The following is a 15088-nucleotide window of genomic DNA, read 5'->3' as shown; positions in this document are numbered from 1 at the left end:
ATTCACTATTGCAGTCTGAGACAATCGGTCTGCCAGGAGGAACTTCAAAGGGAATTGTCCATTGTGACGGCCCTGAATTATTCTGAACCGTCTCAGTGCTTCTCCTTCCAATAGGGTGCTTTCCCTTTAATTCTCAATTAAATAGCCAGCATCAGCTGCGCAAAAGGGGGTTGTGATGGAGACGTGACTGAGGATGTGTTCCCGAAGCTTCTCTATTCCGGTTGTTTTGTTGCTGTTAAACGTGTGTTTTGTAGCCTGAGAGAGTTTACCCAGGATCGGATCCACTCTTTGCGTCTGTGGACTACACCTCTCCCTTCTTCGTGGCCTTTCTCCGCTGGAGATCTATTGGCGGATTGGATTGTCTGACTGACCGACTGACTACCACCTTTTTGTATACGGTATTTCATTTGTTTTGATATGATGTATACGGTGTAGTTGAGGAATTAGTAAGAGCTGATACGCTTTAAAGTTCTGTGGTAAAATTGTTATATTGATTGTATGATTTAATACTGGGTTTACGCAACGTCAACAAAACTAAGGAGATGATTGTGGACTTACAGGACATTTCTGGAGGAACAGCATTGTGTTATATTATTATGAGTGTGTAATCCATTGATGTTGCTAATACAACCCACGCAAAAGAATACAGTTGTTTTTGAAGTTCCATTTCCCATCGATGGAACAGTAGTGGAGAGGGTCCCAAACTAAAAGGAGAAACCAATGTTTTCTCTGGTAGGCACAACCTACCTGGCACCCCTATAAATAATAACCTCGGCATACACATCACAGACAAACTGAATAATGTGTCCATACCTGTCTCACACAGACAGCATCGTGAAGAAGGCGCAGCAGCGCCTCTTGGACCACAGGCCACAGGAGGTCTAACCAGTTACTCACTTATTCGGATCTTGTCACCAAAAGCACTCACAAACTTCAAGGTGACAGATGCACATAAATTAAAATGTCTGAGGGAAGAGCAGTCCATGGCGGGCTGTAGCTCACGGGAAATTACTGGTGCCATGGACAGGGTATGAAACCAACTCACTGCACCGCCCTCATCACACTGAGGTCCTAAGGCTCTCAAACAGAGCTCTCTAATTGTGTAGTGACGTGTCTGTGGACATGGCCTCCTGCACAACTCCTTACACGCATCACCAGACCACTGAGGGCCAAGCTGTTGGGACAGCTGAAGCTAGGACGCACCGGGCTCCTGAAGCACAAAATACCCTGAAGAGCCAAGACAAGGCCATGCTACAGGACACCTGCAATCCACCACCCGATGTCACAGGAAGGCCATAAAGATCATCAAGGACATCAACCACCCGAGCCACTGCCTGTTCACCCCGCTATCATCCAGAAGGCGAGGTCAGTACAGGTGCATCAAAGCTGAGGACTACACAGATGAGCTGGCAGACTGAAAAACAGCTTCTATCTCAAGGCCATCAGACTGTTAAACAGCCACCACTAACACTGAGTGGCTGCTGCCAACACACTGACACTGACACTCAACTCCAGCCACTTTAATAATGGGAATTGATGGGACCCCTGTCCATAATGAGGTAAATATATCACTAGCCACTTTAAACAATGCTACCTTATATAAATGTTACTTACCCTACATTATTCATCTCATACGCATACGTATATACTGTACTCTATATCATCGACGGTATCCTTATGTAATACATGTATCACTAGCCACTTTATACTATACTATGCCACTTTGTTTACATACTCATCTCATTTACGTACATACTGTACCCGTACAAACCAGAAGGTAGAAAGCCTGCTGGCAAGTTGCAGCAAACGGTGGTTACCCGACCTTGGGAAATGCTAGGAGTGGATTTGATGGGTCCATACTATCTATCCTTGAGATCCTGACTCGCTGGGGAGTGCCTGATTACATCTGTCTGTTGATGATTTATGTAGTTAGATGTAGTTGAGGAATTAGTAAGAGCTGATACGCTTTAAAGTTCTGTGGTAAAATTGTTATATTGATTGTATGATTTAATGCTGGGTTTACGCTACACGGAATGAACGGACAAACATTGCGTGACAAAAGTCACTTGAGTTCACTGAACTCCTTTACCGGGCTGGACTCTTTTTAGGCCCGAGGTACAGGACATTTCTGGAGGAACCAGAACTCATTGTGTTATATTATTATGAGTGTGTAATCCATTGATGTTGCTAATACAACCCACGCAAAAGAATACAGTTGTTTTTGAAGTTCTTTTCAATGTTTTAAGGGTTTATGAAAAGTTGATTTCCCTTCTGACGTTTACATAAGTCCTTTGTATTGGTGTAGACTTGACGGACCAGATGGGACTCATTCCCTCCCAAACTAAAAGGAGAAACCAATGTTTTCTCTGGTAGGCACAACCTACCTGGCACCCCTATAAATAATAACCTCAAGTCAAAACCGTTACACCATGTCTCCGGTTCCTTGTGTACTTTTAACAGTAAGTAGAATAGTCTAGGTCGTGGGGTGTCTGTACCGTTGAGAAAGTCCCGTTGTTTTGCTGTGATGTAGTATTGGTCATAGTCTTTTTATTATTGTCCTTAGCTGTGTCTGTGGTTGTATACTGTTTTGTACCCAAGTGATCAGTGTCCAGGGGGCAGCGAAGCTAGACTGGCGAGTATTATCCAGGTTAAGAAAACTGGCTGGCTGTGCAGAAGGTAAAGGCCGCTAGCAGTGGCTAACAATGACTAAATAGCTTGTAGCTAGTTAGCTTCTGGAGGTTCTTGAATGTGTTCTAAAAATTAAAAATAATAGCGATTCCGTATCACATTGGGTGAGGCAGGTTACCGGAAGGTATAATCAAATTAAAAATCGAAAAGAGATTGAAAGAAAATATTTGGTCCGGTGAGTGGTTGGGACGCTGCGATTGAGACGGTTAGCAGGCCTGTGCTAACAGTTATTAGGCCGGGGCTGAACAAGGTAGCAGTTAGCGGACCGAATTAGCAAGCAAGGAGATAGCAAGGGCTAGAAAGTTAGCCTTTGGGGGACGTCGCGATGGGGTGAGTCTGTTTATGCCTCTTCATGCGGTGACATCGATAGACCTGTCGTGGGTCCGGATATTGTAGCCCAGGAGTATGCTTCGGTGGTAGCACAGGAGCTCTGGCCGGGCTAGCTTCAAGCTAAATGGATGGAAACGCTAGCCAGGAGTTAACATCCGGGGTTGCAGTTAGCTAGTTGTGAAGACCCAGCTGAAAATGTTCCGTATGCGGTGGGAATCCGGGGATAAAAAAATAATAATAATAGGTCCGTTATGCTCTGGTTAGAGTCGCGTTGTTCGAACTGGCGAGAGCTTTCCGCGCTGAAGGTTAGCTGAAGACCGCTAGCAATGGTTTGCTGGTAGTTAGCTGTCTAGCTTCAGTTGAGGGGTGCTAGCTAGCTAGCTTGATAGTTAATGTTTGCTTTAGTTTGCGCGCCAGCTCTGCAAATTCAGCAGGTGTGTGTGTGTGTGTGTGTGTGTGAACGCTTCCAACAAAACTAATGACCTGCAGTGGATCAAACCATTGTGAGGCAAAGGGCGGGGGTCGCAATCTTTTGAAACTTAAAAACGCGCTATTAAGTGTCTATAATCAGCATAAGTGCTTTCATTGCGTTCATTCATATTATTGAAATTACATAGATATGTTTACAGTGATATATTGGGGGGGGGAAATCATATTTTTCCCAGGATAGGGGGGTCGTGTCCCCCCTGGGATTTCTGCCTATGCACGTGATATCTCCTCACTCACGTGGTTGATTGAAGGACGTGGTTGATTGAAGAACTGATTTGTGTTGATGGCAATTACCATATAAATTCAAAGATGAAGAAGGAGGGATGACTAGAAACGATTCAGTTGACCGTTTTATGTGTGGATTAATTGTCGGAGTAGAGGAATTTGTGTAATTCAGGTAAAAAAATAACGCAATGTTTATATCACAGGACAAATTAGCTAGCGGGTTAACTCGCTAAATTGCCATACATGTTTCATGCTTTTCGGCCTGTCCCCAATTTAATGCCATTGGTCACATATTTTGTTTTGATATTTTAACCTGCGTGTCTTTATCGCGTCTGCAAGCACGCAGCTGGTATGTTTATAATGAACTTTATCTGTCGAAAATGGAAATTGTGAGCTTTGAGGTCTTGTGGTGGCTTATGGGGGAGGAAAGGGGGGAGAGTACAGGGGGTTGGGGGGAAAAAGGGTGTGGTGTGGGTCCAAATTGTGGGTAGAGCCTATTCTAAATTTAGCTGCTCACACCAATTCTTAAAAATGAGGTCTGCTGTGGTTGTTGTCCAGTGTATCAGGTCTGTTGTGTGGAATTCATCATGGGGTATCTCCAAGAGAAATGGGCCATGTGTGGTGATGTAACCGTTAATGACTTTGAGGTTCCGTTTTCGATCTGGTGAAAGGAGGTGTGAGTGGTTAATAATGGGGATGTAAATAATTGCATTAGGGAAAAAGTGACTCTTGCTTCCTTGTGCATTGATGCATTCTGTTTGATGTTTTGTATGGGTCATTATCCATATTGTTTATGCCCAACCGAGAGAACCACTATGCTGGTGTCTAAATGAACCTCTGTTTTCTCCAGGACCTTTTTGAAATGGTAAAATGTTGCTCCAGGGTAATAACTGTCCACTTGTATGGGTTATGGGTTATGAAATGGAGGGATTCTATTAACATTTGAGTCTCCCAAGACTAGTATTGGTTTATTTCCCTTAAAATTCCAATCTGCCACCTTGCCATTTGGTGTAATACTTAAAGGCCCGTAGATGTCCTCCTAGGATTATAAATTAAACTGAGGTAAACTCGAGAATGTTTATAAAATCTGTGAATAAGATTGCTACAGAATGTATTCTACTCTTCTTTGTTTGTCATTTAAACTTGTCAAAAACAGCAACCAAAACATTGTCACCCTTGTCCAGTGATATGGTTTTGTGTAAGAAAAACCCTTAGCAGTCGTAGTTAGAGAAGGTGAGATCACCTCCTTCATTTAACACACAATAAAACTAATTCTCTCTATAGGGTGAGGTAATTGAACGATGAATTACTTTTTGCATGAGCAGCATACAATAACACTGATGTACTGTAGTAATATATCTCCTATTCTGCAGTAATTCATCCCTCAAATGACATCCCAAAGTAAAATGAACATATCTCTTTAATCAGACCTGGAAAAACAAACTGCCCTCATCTATATGAAAAATGCATTGTATTTGAGTTTCATATTTCCAAGCAATTTTTCATGGGGGATTTACATTTTCCTGTCGAAAGCGTGACTTTGAAGGTCTATGAGGTGTTTTTTCATGACATGGAGACATCTTGGAGTTTGACTCTTGTACATAGTTGTTCCCTCGGGAAAGGAAAGAAATGAGTTTCATATAGAAAGTAATGCAATCAGCCTCGGTTGAACATAGATCTCCCAAAGTTGATTATAAGCAATAATTGAGTAGATGTCTCTACCTAGAATTACATTATAGAAGGAATGAGAATGGAGATTTTGCGTGGAAGGAGGGAGGGGGATAGAAAAAATATATAGGGAGATTAAATGAGAGGAAGATGGGAGGAGAATATTACATTTGTACCAACTGGAAATCAGACTGCAAGAAGAAAGGAAAAGCAAGTATACCTAACAGAAACAATGTTTCAGTGGAGAACAAACAGCCAGAAAGTCAACAAGAAAAAGAGGACGATCTTTTAGTAATTAAGTGTGACAATCTCAATTAAAACCCAGTGAGTTGAGTTTGTGAAAGAGAATGGTAGGCAACTACAATGACCAGAAGGCAAGGCGAGGGCATTTTCACAGTTAGGATTACAGATCCTAGAACAGGTCTGTTGTCTGAAAAACCAAGAGGTGTGTTTTGGTTCGGGTGCCTAACATATTCTACTAAATGCTAGACACAAGCACAGCGAAATCAGCTCCAGAAAAATGTTTAACCAAAACTTAACAAATGTAACAATCGTTATGCAATTTACAGTCGTTTTACTGGGTAACACTTTTAACAAGAGGGCTGGGATCAAGTTTTCCATAATACTTACATGACCTTAACTTAACATTTCACAAACATCTCATTAACATCCGTAAGAAGCATATCCATAAGACAAACCGTTGTAGCAGTTGATCTGGCATTGTTCATCAATCGTATGTCATCAAATACATAAATGTTTTATGTTGAGTCACGCAATGCTTATTTAGGCCTAAGAATATAAACAACAGTGTACCCCTGTAAACGCACCCATGACCATTTTATTGCAAGAGGGAATGTACTTTAAGTACTGTAAAAACTCCCAACAGGTATTTGTTAGTGAATTGAGTACACTCACATTGAATTGTATCTCAGTGCATTTGGATGCAATCTGCTACCATGTCCTTCTCAAAGACATGAACTACAAGAACTAGTGATGGACAACAAGTGGTGAAGCAAAAAGACGCCATTTTGGATCTGATCAGCCAATGTCTTCAATTATATGACAATTCCATGTCTGCATCCTAAAAGTCACCCTATTCCCTATATAGGTTCTGGTCAAAAGTAATGCACTATAGAGGGAATAGGGTGCCATTTTGGACACACACCCATATTGAGCTCATTTAGTCTGTCTCCCATCACATAGGCCATCTAAAATAGAGATAAAACGACTTACTGTACAGTATGTTAATTTAAAACTATAGCATATCAAATAAGGCAGACAACCCTTCAAGCCTACATTTGACATTGTTCTATGAGTCTGGAGCTACGAACGTGAGATTCAGCTTGAAATGCATGAATGGCACCGACACCATACAGCGTTTTGCATCAGCAGAGCAGATCTCACCAGGCAATAAAGTACAATAGAAAAAGCATTATTAATTTAATGGCAAATTTTCCTTCATGGGCACTTTCACTGGAGTCTACTATGAGTTGCAACATTAAGTGGGGGGATTTAGCAAAAGCTCTGAATTTGGGAATTCTGTCCAACAGAAGAAAGGGTACAAATCAAATATAAAATATTGACATGGGAGAAATGTGTCAGCTTTTTACCACATTCAAAGGGGATTTTTTTTAACATAGCTATCTAACTAAGCAAAGTATGGAATGACCCTGTGTAGTGGTTGGTTAAGCAACGTGATTAATAAAATTGTATTCATTTTGCTAAAGCTTAGCTAACTTCCATCCTTTCTTCTCTGTAACATTTACTTATCAATGACTAATCTCCCTAGTTCCATATCAAAAAGGCTAATTTAATATAGGACATGATTTTTGACTGTGTTACTTATACATCAAATTAAATAAACCAAAAAAAAGCAGTGGAAAGAAACAGTAGAGTGGTTGTCACGCCCTGACCTTAGAGAGACGTTTTATTTCTCTATTTGGTTAGGTCAGTGTGTGATATGGGGTGGGCATTCTATTTTTTGTTTTCTAGGTTTCTTTATTTCTATGTTTTGGCCGGGTATGGTTCTCAATCAGGGACAGCTGTCTATCGTTGTCTCTGATTGGGAATCATACTTAGGTAGCCTTTTTCCTTCCTTTCAGTGTGGGTAATTATCTTTGTTAGTGGCACTTAGCCCTGTTAAGCTTCACGGTTGTTTTCGTTTCTTGTTTTGTTGGCGACATTCCATAATAAAATAGAAATGTACGCTCACCATGCTGCACTTTGGTCCTCTTCTTTCGACGCCCGTGACAGAACTTCCCAGCACCAAAGGACCAAGCAGCGTGGCCAGGAGAGGCACACGGGGCGGTCGGCAAAGCCGAGGATGGAACACGAGCCAGTCGGGGTGAAATTGGAGGGGAGCGAAGGGAGCGAAGCAGAGACAGTGAAGAAGTTGATGGGGAGATTGGAGGAGAGAGTTATGGAAAGAGCTGCTGTGTTGGTGCATGAGGCACGACATTTGCCCTACCGATGTCCTTGGTTTGATGTCACCTGAGTCAGCTCTCCATACTCGTCCTGAGGTGCGTGCTAGCCGTCTGGTGAAGACTGTGCCAGCCCCACGCACCAGGCCTCCTGTGCGCCTCCCCAGCCCTGCACGTCCTGCGCCAGGTCTACGCACGGTTTCTCCAGTTTCCTGGGAGAACCCAGTGCGGCCTGTTCCAGCTCCCCCACAGCCCGGTTTGACCTGTGCCTGCGCTCTTGTTACAGGAATTAAATTCCTCTGTTTTAATACCCAATTAAAATGAAACACTCTGTCAATTCATAAGAATTTGTATGACTCTTATTTTGTATAAAATGGACAGAGCCCAGTCTTAAAGTCAACCAACAGCGTTTATTCACGAGAGTACTGCCCCTTACACATTTTACCACAGGTTATAAACTGAAAATGACGTCATTAGTTTTAGTACTAGCCCGTGTCATCTCCGCTCTAGTACAATGGCTGTATGGTTCTCACATCGTCTCGCCCTATTAAGATAATATATGACCGAGCCAAGGCCAGCTTGTGTAGATAAGCCTTCTAGCCAGTCTGGCTATAAGTTCATTCATTTCTACCATGGTACAGACAGTCATTGTTCTAATTCATGATTATATTTACACACATTATATTCAGTACTAGGATTAAAAAGAGAATTCATACATATACAGTAACATAATAGTATTCTGATTAGTACATATACAGTAACATAATAGTATTCTGATTAGTACATACAGTGCCTTGCGAAAGTATTCGGCCCCCTTGAACTTTGCGACCTTTTGCCACATTTCAGGCTTCAAACATAAAGATATAAAACTGTATTTTTTTGTGAAGAATCAACAACAAGTGGGACACAATCATGAAGTGGAACGACATTTATTGGATATTTCAAACTTTTTTTAACAAATCAAAAACTGAAAAATTGGGCGTGCAAAATTATTCAGCCCCCTTAAGTTAATACTTTGTAGCGCCACCTTTTGCTGCGATTACAGCTGTAAGTCGCTTGGGGTATGTCTCTATCAGTTTTTCACATCGAGAGACTGAAATTTTTTCCCATTCCTCCTTGCAAAACAGCTCGAGCTCAGTGAGGTTGGATGGAGAGCATTTGTGAACAGCAGTTTTCAGTTCTTTCCACAGATTCTCGATTGGATTCAGGTCTGGACTTTGACTTGGCCATTCTAACACCTGGATATGTTTATTTTTGAACCATTCCATTGTAGATTTTGCTTTATGTTTTGGATCATTGTCTTGTTGGAAGACAAATCTCCGTTCCAGTCTCAGGTCTTTTGCAGACTCCATCAGGTTTTCTTCCAGAATGGTCCTGTATTTGGCTCCATCCATCTTCCCATCAATTTTAACCATCTTCCCTGTCCCTGCTGAAGAAAAGCAGGCCCAAACCATGATGCTACCACCACCATGTTTGACAGTGTGGATGGTGTGTTCAGCTGTGTTGCTTTTACGCCAAACATAACATTTTGCATTGTTACCAAAAAGTTCAATTTTGGTTTCATCTGACCAGAGCACCTTCTTCCACATGTTTGGTGTGTCTCCCAGGTGGCTTGTGGCAAACTTTAAACAACACTTTTTATGGATATCTTTAAGAAATGTCTTTCTTCTTGCCACTCTTCCATAAAGGCCAGATTTGTGCAATATACGACTGATTGTTGTCCTATGGACAGAGTCTCCCACCTCAGCTGTAGATCTCTGCAGTTCATCCAGAGTGATCATGGGCCTCTTGGCTGCATCTCTGATCAGTCTTCTCCTTGTATGAGCTGAAAGTTTAGAGGGACGGCCAGGTCTTGGTAGATTTGCAGAGTCTGATACTCCTTCCATTTCAATATTATCGCTTGCACAGTGCTCCTTGGGATGTTTAAAGCTTGGGAAATCTTTTTGTATCCAAATCCGGCTTTAAACTTCTTCACAACAGTATCTCGGACCTGCCTGGTGTGTTCCTTGTTCTTCATGATGCTCTCTGCGCTTTTAACGGACCTCTGAGACTATCACAGTGCAGGTGCATTTATACGGAGACTTGATTACACACAGGTGGATTGTATGTATCATCATTAGTCATTTAGGTCAACATTGGATCATTCAGAGATCCTCACTGAACTTCTGGAGAGAGTTTGCTGCACTGAAAGTAAAGGGGCTGAATAATTTTGCACGCCCAACTTTTCGATTTGTTAAAAAAGTTTGAAATATCCAATAAATGTCGTTCCACTTCATGATTGTGTCCCACTTGTTGTTGATTCTTCACAAAAAAATACAGTTTTATATCTTTATGTTTGAAGCCTGAAATGTGGCAAAAGGTCGCAAAGTTCAAGGGGGCCGAATACTTTCGCAAGGCACTGTATATAGTAACATAATAGTATTTTGATTAGTCAGTCCTGATTGAAATGTATACATAATTAGTCGTTATTGATAAAAATTCCCTTAACAGCTCTGGAGGTGCTGGGCTAGAGTGGGCATTCACCCTTGAAGAGTGGTGCCAAGGCTACGCACCAGTGCTCCCCCACAGCCCGGTCTATCCCGTGCCTCCTCCACGGACTAGGCCTCCAGTAGGTCTCCCCAGCCTGGTCCACGGGCCAGTCCGTGGTCCACAGCGAGGGTGCCCAGTCCGGTGCCTGCTCCATGAGCCAGTCCGGGGCCCCCAGCGAGGGTGCCCAGTCCTGTGCCCGCAGCGAGGGTGCCCAGTCTGGTGCCCGCAGCGAGGGTGCCCAGTCCGGGGCCCGCAACGAGGGTCCGGGGCCCGCAGAGAGGGTCCCCACACCAGAGGCGCCACCAAAGCGGGGTGAGCCAGAGATGGAGCGAGGTCTACGTCCCGCACCAGAGCCGCCACCGTGGATAGATGCCCACCCGGAACCTCCACTATAGGTTCAGGTTTTCAGGTTTTCAGCTGTTTTCAGCTGTTTTATTTCTCTATTTGGTCAGGTCAGGGTGTGATGTGGGGAGGGCATTCTATTTTTTGTTTTGTATGTTTCTTTATTTCTATGTTTTGGCCGGTTATGGTTCTCAATCAGGGACAGCTGTCTATCGTTGTCTCTGATTGGGAATCATAATTAGGTAGCCCTTTTTCCCTCCTTTCAGTGTGGGTAGTTATCTTTGTTAGTGGCACTTTGCCCTGTAAGCTTCACGGTTGTTTTTCATTTCTTGTATTGTTGGCGACATTTCATAATAAAATAGAAATTTACGCACACCACTCTGCACTTTGGTCCTCTTCTTTCGACGGCCGTGACAGTGGTGGGGAAAAGGATGGTAAAGAAGAACAAAGAAAACATTGACATGTCTCTGAGTTTTATGTTACTAGGCAAGTTCATCTGCCTCTTCCACTAGCCTCGGCTTTATTCTGTTATCTTGTCATCTGGGTTCTTCTACTCCTCTTCCTCTTTTTCTCTGTACTCCTCGGGGCCCTGCAGCTCTCCGGTGGACTGCCGACCCTCATTCTCCTCTTCATCCTCCTCATCGTCCTCCCTCTTCATGAGCTCCATGTCTTCTTGGCGGTCGTCTGACTCGGCTGTGCAGATGCCGTAGCATATCAGGATGATCGTGCACAGCGGCAGGCCAAACAGGAACGAGCCCAGCACCGGGAAGCTGCAGAACACCAACTGGGGGGGGGGGGGGGGGGGGGGGGGGGGGGGGGATGAAGGGGGTAAATAGGTGATGAGGAAGGGATTGAGAGAGGGGTGAAGGGGGGTGGGGTCGAAGATGGAAAGGGAGGGTGTTCAGGCCAAACCAGACAATTTTGTGAGAAGATCGATTTTCGGCATGTCTCATGCTCTGTCACCTTTCACCGCAGGTGCCAATGCGGTTTATTGAGACGCATCCAATGCAAAAAAAACTATATCTATTGTTTAAACTGGCTGATTTTTATGTGGATTATTTTATTATTGTAATTAGATTTATGCGAGGGTCTTAGGGGGTTATGTTAACTCCCCGCTTTGTGTGTTTTGGAGGTGGTGTGTGTGTGCGTGCGTGCATGCGCGCGCGTGTACCCCGAGGGCAAGTTGATGGCTGCCTTCTCATCTCGTTCACTGTGAATTACCGAGGCTAGCAGGGGCACTACTCAAAAACAGACCACTCAGAGTGCTCAATTCACATTGAAGATTCCCTTGAAATATATTTTTTTACTGTTTTGAATTCCTACTTGAGTGAGGCATGCTTGCACTTCAGACTTTAAAAAAGTATGAAACTTCAATAGGTAATTTTAGGTGGGAAAAATATACATAATCACTTTCCTTTTCCCCTCAGGTGACGTTTTTCCTGCTGAATCAGCATTTTTCAGAACACTACATTGCACTACAATACACTTCCCTCCCAGCTCTAACAGAGTTCTTCTGACCTCCTCTCTATCCTTCTCATTTCCATCCCTCTCTTTGTGGTCTATTCTTTTGCTCTCTCTCTTTACTTCCAGGTTTAGATTCAGATCAACTTTATTATCCCAGGGGCCTCCTGAGTGGCGCTGTGGTCTAAGGCACATCGCAGTGCTAGCTGTGCCACTAGAGGTTCTGTTGCAGCCGTCCGTGACCGGGAGACCCATGGGGCGGCGCACAATTGGCCCAGCATCGTCCGGGTTAGGGCAGGGTTTGGCAGGCAGGGATGTCCTGAAAAAGTGGAGAGCAACACTTATGCAGCTCCACTATACAGAGCATGGAATAAAAGAGTCGCCATATCTGTTCTAATTTGATTTTGAAGAAGTCTCTTTCCCCTTGTACCCTCACTGACATTTTCAACCTCTCCCTGACCGAGTCTGTAATTCCTACATGTTTCAAACAAACCACCATGGCCAAAAGATTGGAGAATGACACAAATATATATTTGTTTAAGTCTGCTGCTTCAGTGTCTTTGGATATTTTTGTCAGATGTTACTATGGAATACTGAAGTATAATTACAAGCATTTCATAAGTGTCAAATGCTTTTATTGACAATTACATGAAGTTGATGCAAAGAGTCAATATTTGCAGTATTGACCCTTCTATATCAAGAGCTCTGCAATCCGCCCTGGCATGCTGTCAATTAACTTCTGGGCCACACTGATGGCAGCCCATTCTTGTACAGTCGTGGCCAAAGGTTTTGAGAATTACACAAATATACATTTTCACAAAGTCTTCTGCATCTGTTTGTATGATGGCAATTTGCATATACTATGAATATAAATATGCTTGGAGTTTGTCAGAATTTTGGGGTTTCTGTTTGCCTCTTGAGGATTGACCACAAGTTCCCATTGGGATTAAGGTCTGGGGAGTTTCCTGGCCATGAACCCAAAATATCGATGTTTTGTTCCCCGAGCCACTTACTTATCACTTTTGCCTTATGGCAAGGTGCTCCATCATGCTGTAAAAGGCATTGTTCTTCACCAAACTGTTCCTGGATGGTTGGGAGAAGTTGCTCTAGGAGGATGTGTTGGTACCATTCTTTATTCATGGCTGTGTTCTTAGGCAAAATTGTGAGTGAGCCCACTCCCTTGGCTGAGAAGCAACCCCACACATGAATGGTCTCAGGATGCTTTACTGTTGGCATGACACAGGACTGATGGCAGTGCTCTCAACTTGTCTCCTCCGGACAAGCTTTTTTCCGGATGCCCCAAACAGTCGGAAAGGGGATTCATCCGAGAAAATGACTCTACTCCAATTCTCTGCAGTCCAATCCCTGTACCTTTTGCAGAATATCAGTCTGTCCCTGATGTTTTTCCTGGAGAGAATTGGCATCTTTGCTGCCCTTCTTGACACCAGGCCATCCTCCAAAAGTCTTCGCCTCACTGTGCGTGCAGATGCACTCACACCTGCCTGCTGCCATTCTTGAGCAAGCTCTGTACTGGTGGTGCCCCGATTCCGCAGCTAAATCAACTTTAGGAGACAGTCCTGGCGCTCGCTTTCTTGGGCGCCCTGAAACCTTCTTCACAACAATTGAACCGCTCTCCTTGAAGTTCTTAGTGATCCGATATATGGTTGATTTAGGTGCAATCTTACTGGCAGCAATATCCTTGCCTGTAAAGCCCTTTTTGTGCAAAGCAATAATGACGGCACGTGTTTCCTTGCAGGTAACCATGTTTAACAGAGGAAGAACAATGATTCCAAGCACCACCCTCCTTTTGAAGCTTCCAGGCTGTTAGTCAAACTCAATCAGCATGACAGAGTGATCTCCAGCCTTGTCCTCATCAACACTGACACCTGTGTTAACGAGAGAATCACTGACATGATGTCAGCTGGTCCTTTTGTGGCAGTGTTGAAATGCAGTGGAAATGTTTTGGGGTGATTCAGTTCATTTGCATGGCAAAGAGGGATTTTGCAATTAATTGCATTTCATTTGATCACTCTTCATAATAACATTCTGGAGTATATGGAAATTGCCATCATACAAATTGAGGCAGCAGACTTTGTGAAAATGTATATTTGTGTCATTCTCAAAACCTTTGGCCATGACTGTAGTCCCTGTGCCCAAGAAAGCGAAGGTAACCTGCCTAAGTGATTACCGCCCCGTTGCACGCACGTCGGTAGCCATGAAGTCCTTTGATAGGCTGGTCATGGCTCATATCAACACTATCATGCCCGAAACCCTAGACTCCAATTCGCATACCGCCTCCACAGATGATATAATCACACTCCACAGCGCCCTTACCCACCTGGACAAAAGGATCAACTATTTGAGAATGTGTTCATTGACTACAGCTCAGTGTTCAACACCATATCAGACCAAAGGACAGCACACTCTGTAGGACAGATTTATAGAACATTTGTAAGATATGGTGTTCCACATTAAAATGGTTCAGTTTGCATTAAAAAAAAATATCTGTTGCAATTTCTTTATCTTTGCAAAGGCACAGTCATTGAATTTCAGTTTAAGGGTCTATTTCGATTCCCAGGTACTTATATGTGGTCACTCTATCGACGGATTCCCCATTGGTCTTCGTAGGGGGTAGTGGAGTTTTGTTCCTTCTGAAATCAATTTCCATGTCTTTTATTTTCTTAATGTTTATTTAAAAAAAAAAGTTATCTGCCCAACAGTGGACAAATTTTGAAGTTGCTCTATCAAAACCTTGAGAGGCTTGGTCTGTGTGGAGGAAACCCACAACAGCAATGTCATCTGCATATTTAAAAAATGTGTGGGGTGCGTCAGAGGCTTGACAATCATTTGTGTACAGTGTGCACAGCATGGGTGAAAGTGCGCAACCTTTAGGGGCTCCTGTATTCACTGTTCTAGATGTAGAGATGGAGGAGTTG

Source organism: Oncorhynchus clarkii, chromosome 30 (assembly GCF_045791955.1).
Source record: "Oncorhynchus clarkii lewisi isolate Uvic-CL-2024 chromosome 30, UVic_Ocla_1.0, whole genome shotgun sequence".
Taxonomy (NCBI): Eukaryota; Metazoa; Chordata; class Actinopteri; order Salmoniformes; family Salmonidae; genus Oncorhynchus; species Oncorhynchus clarkii.
The sequence above is the reverse complement of the archived record's forward strand: the minus strand, read 5'-3'. Positions refer to the sequence as shown.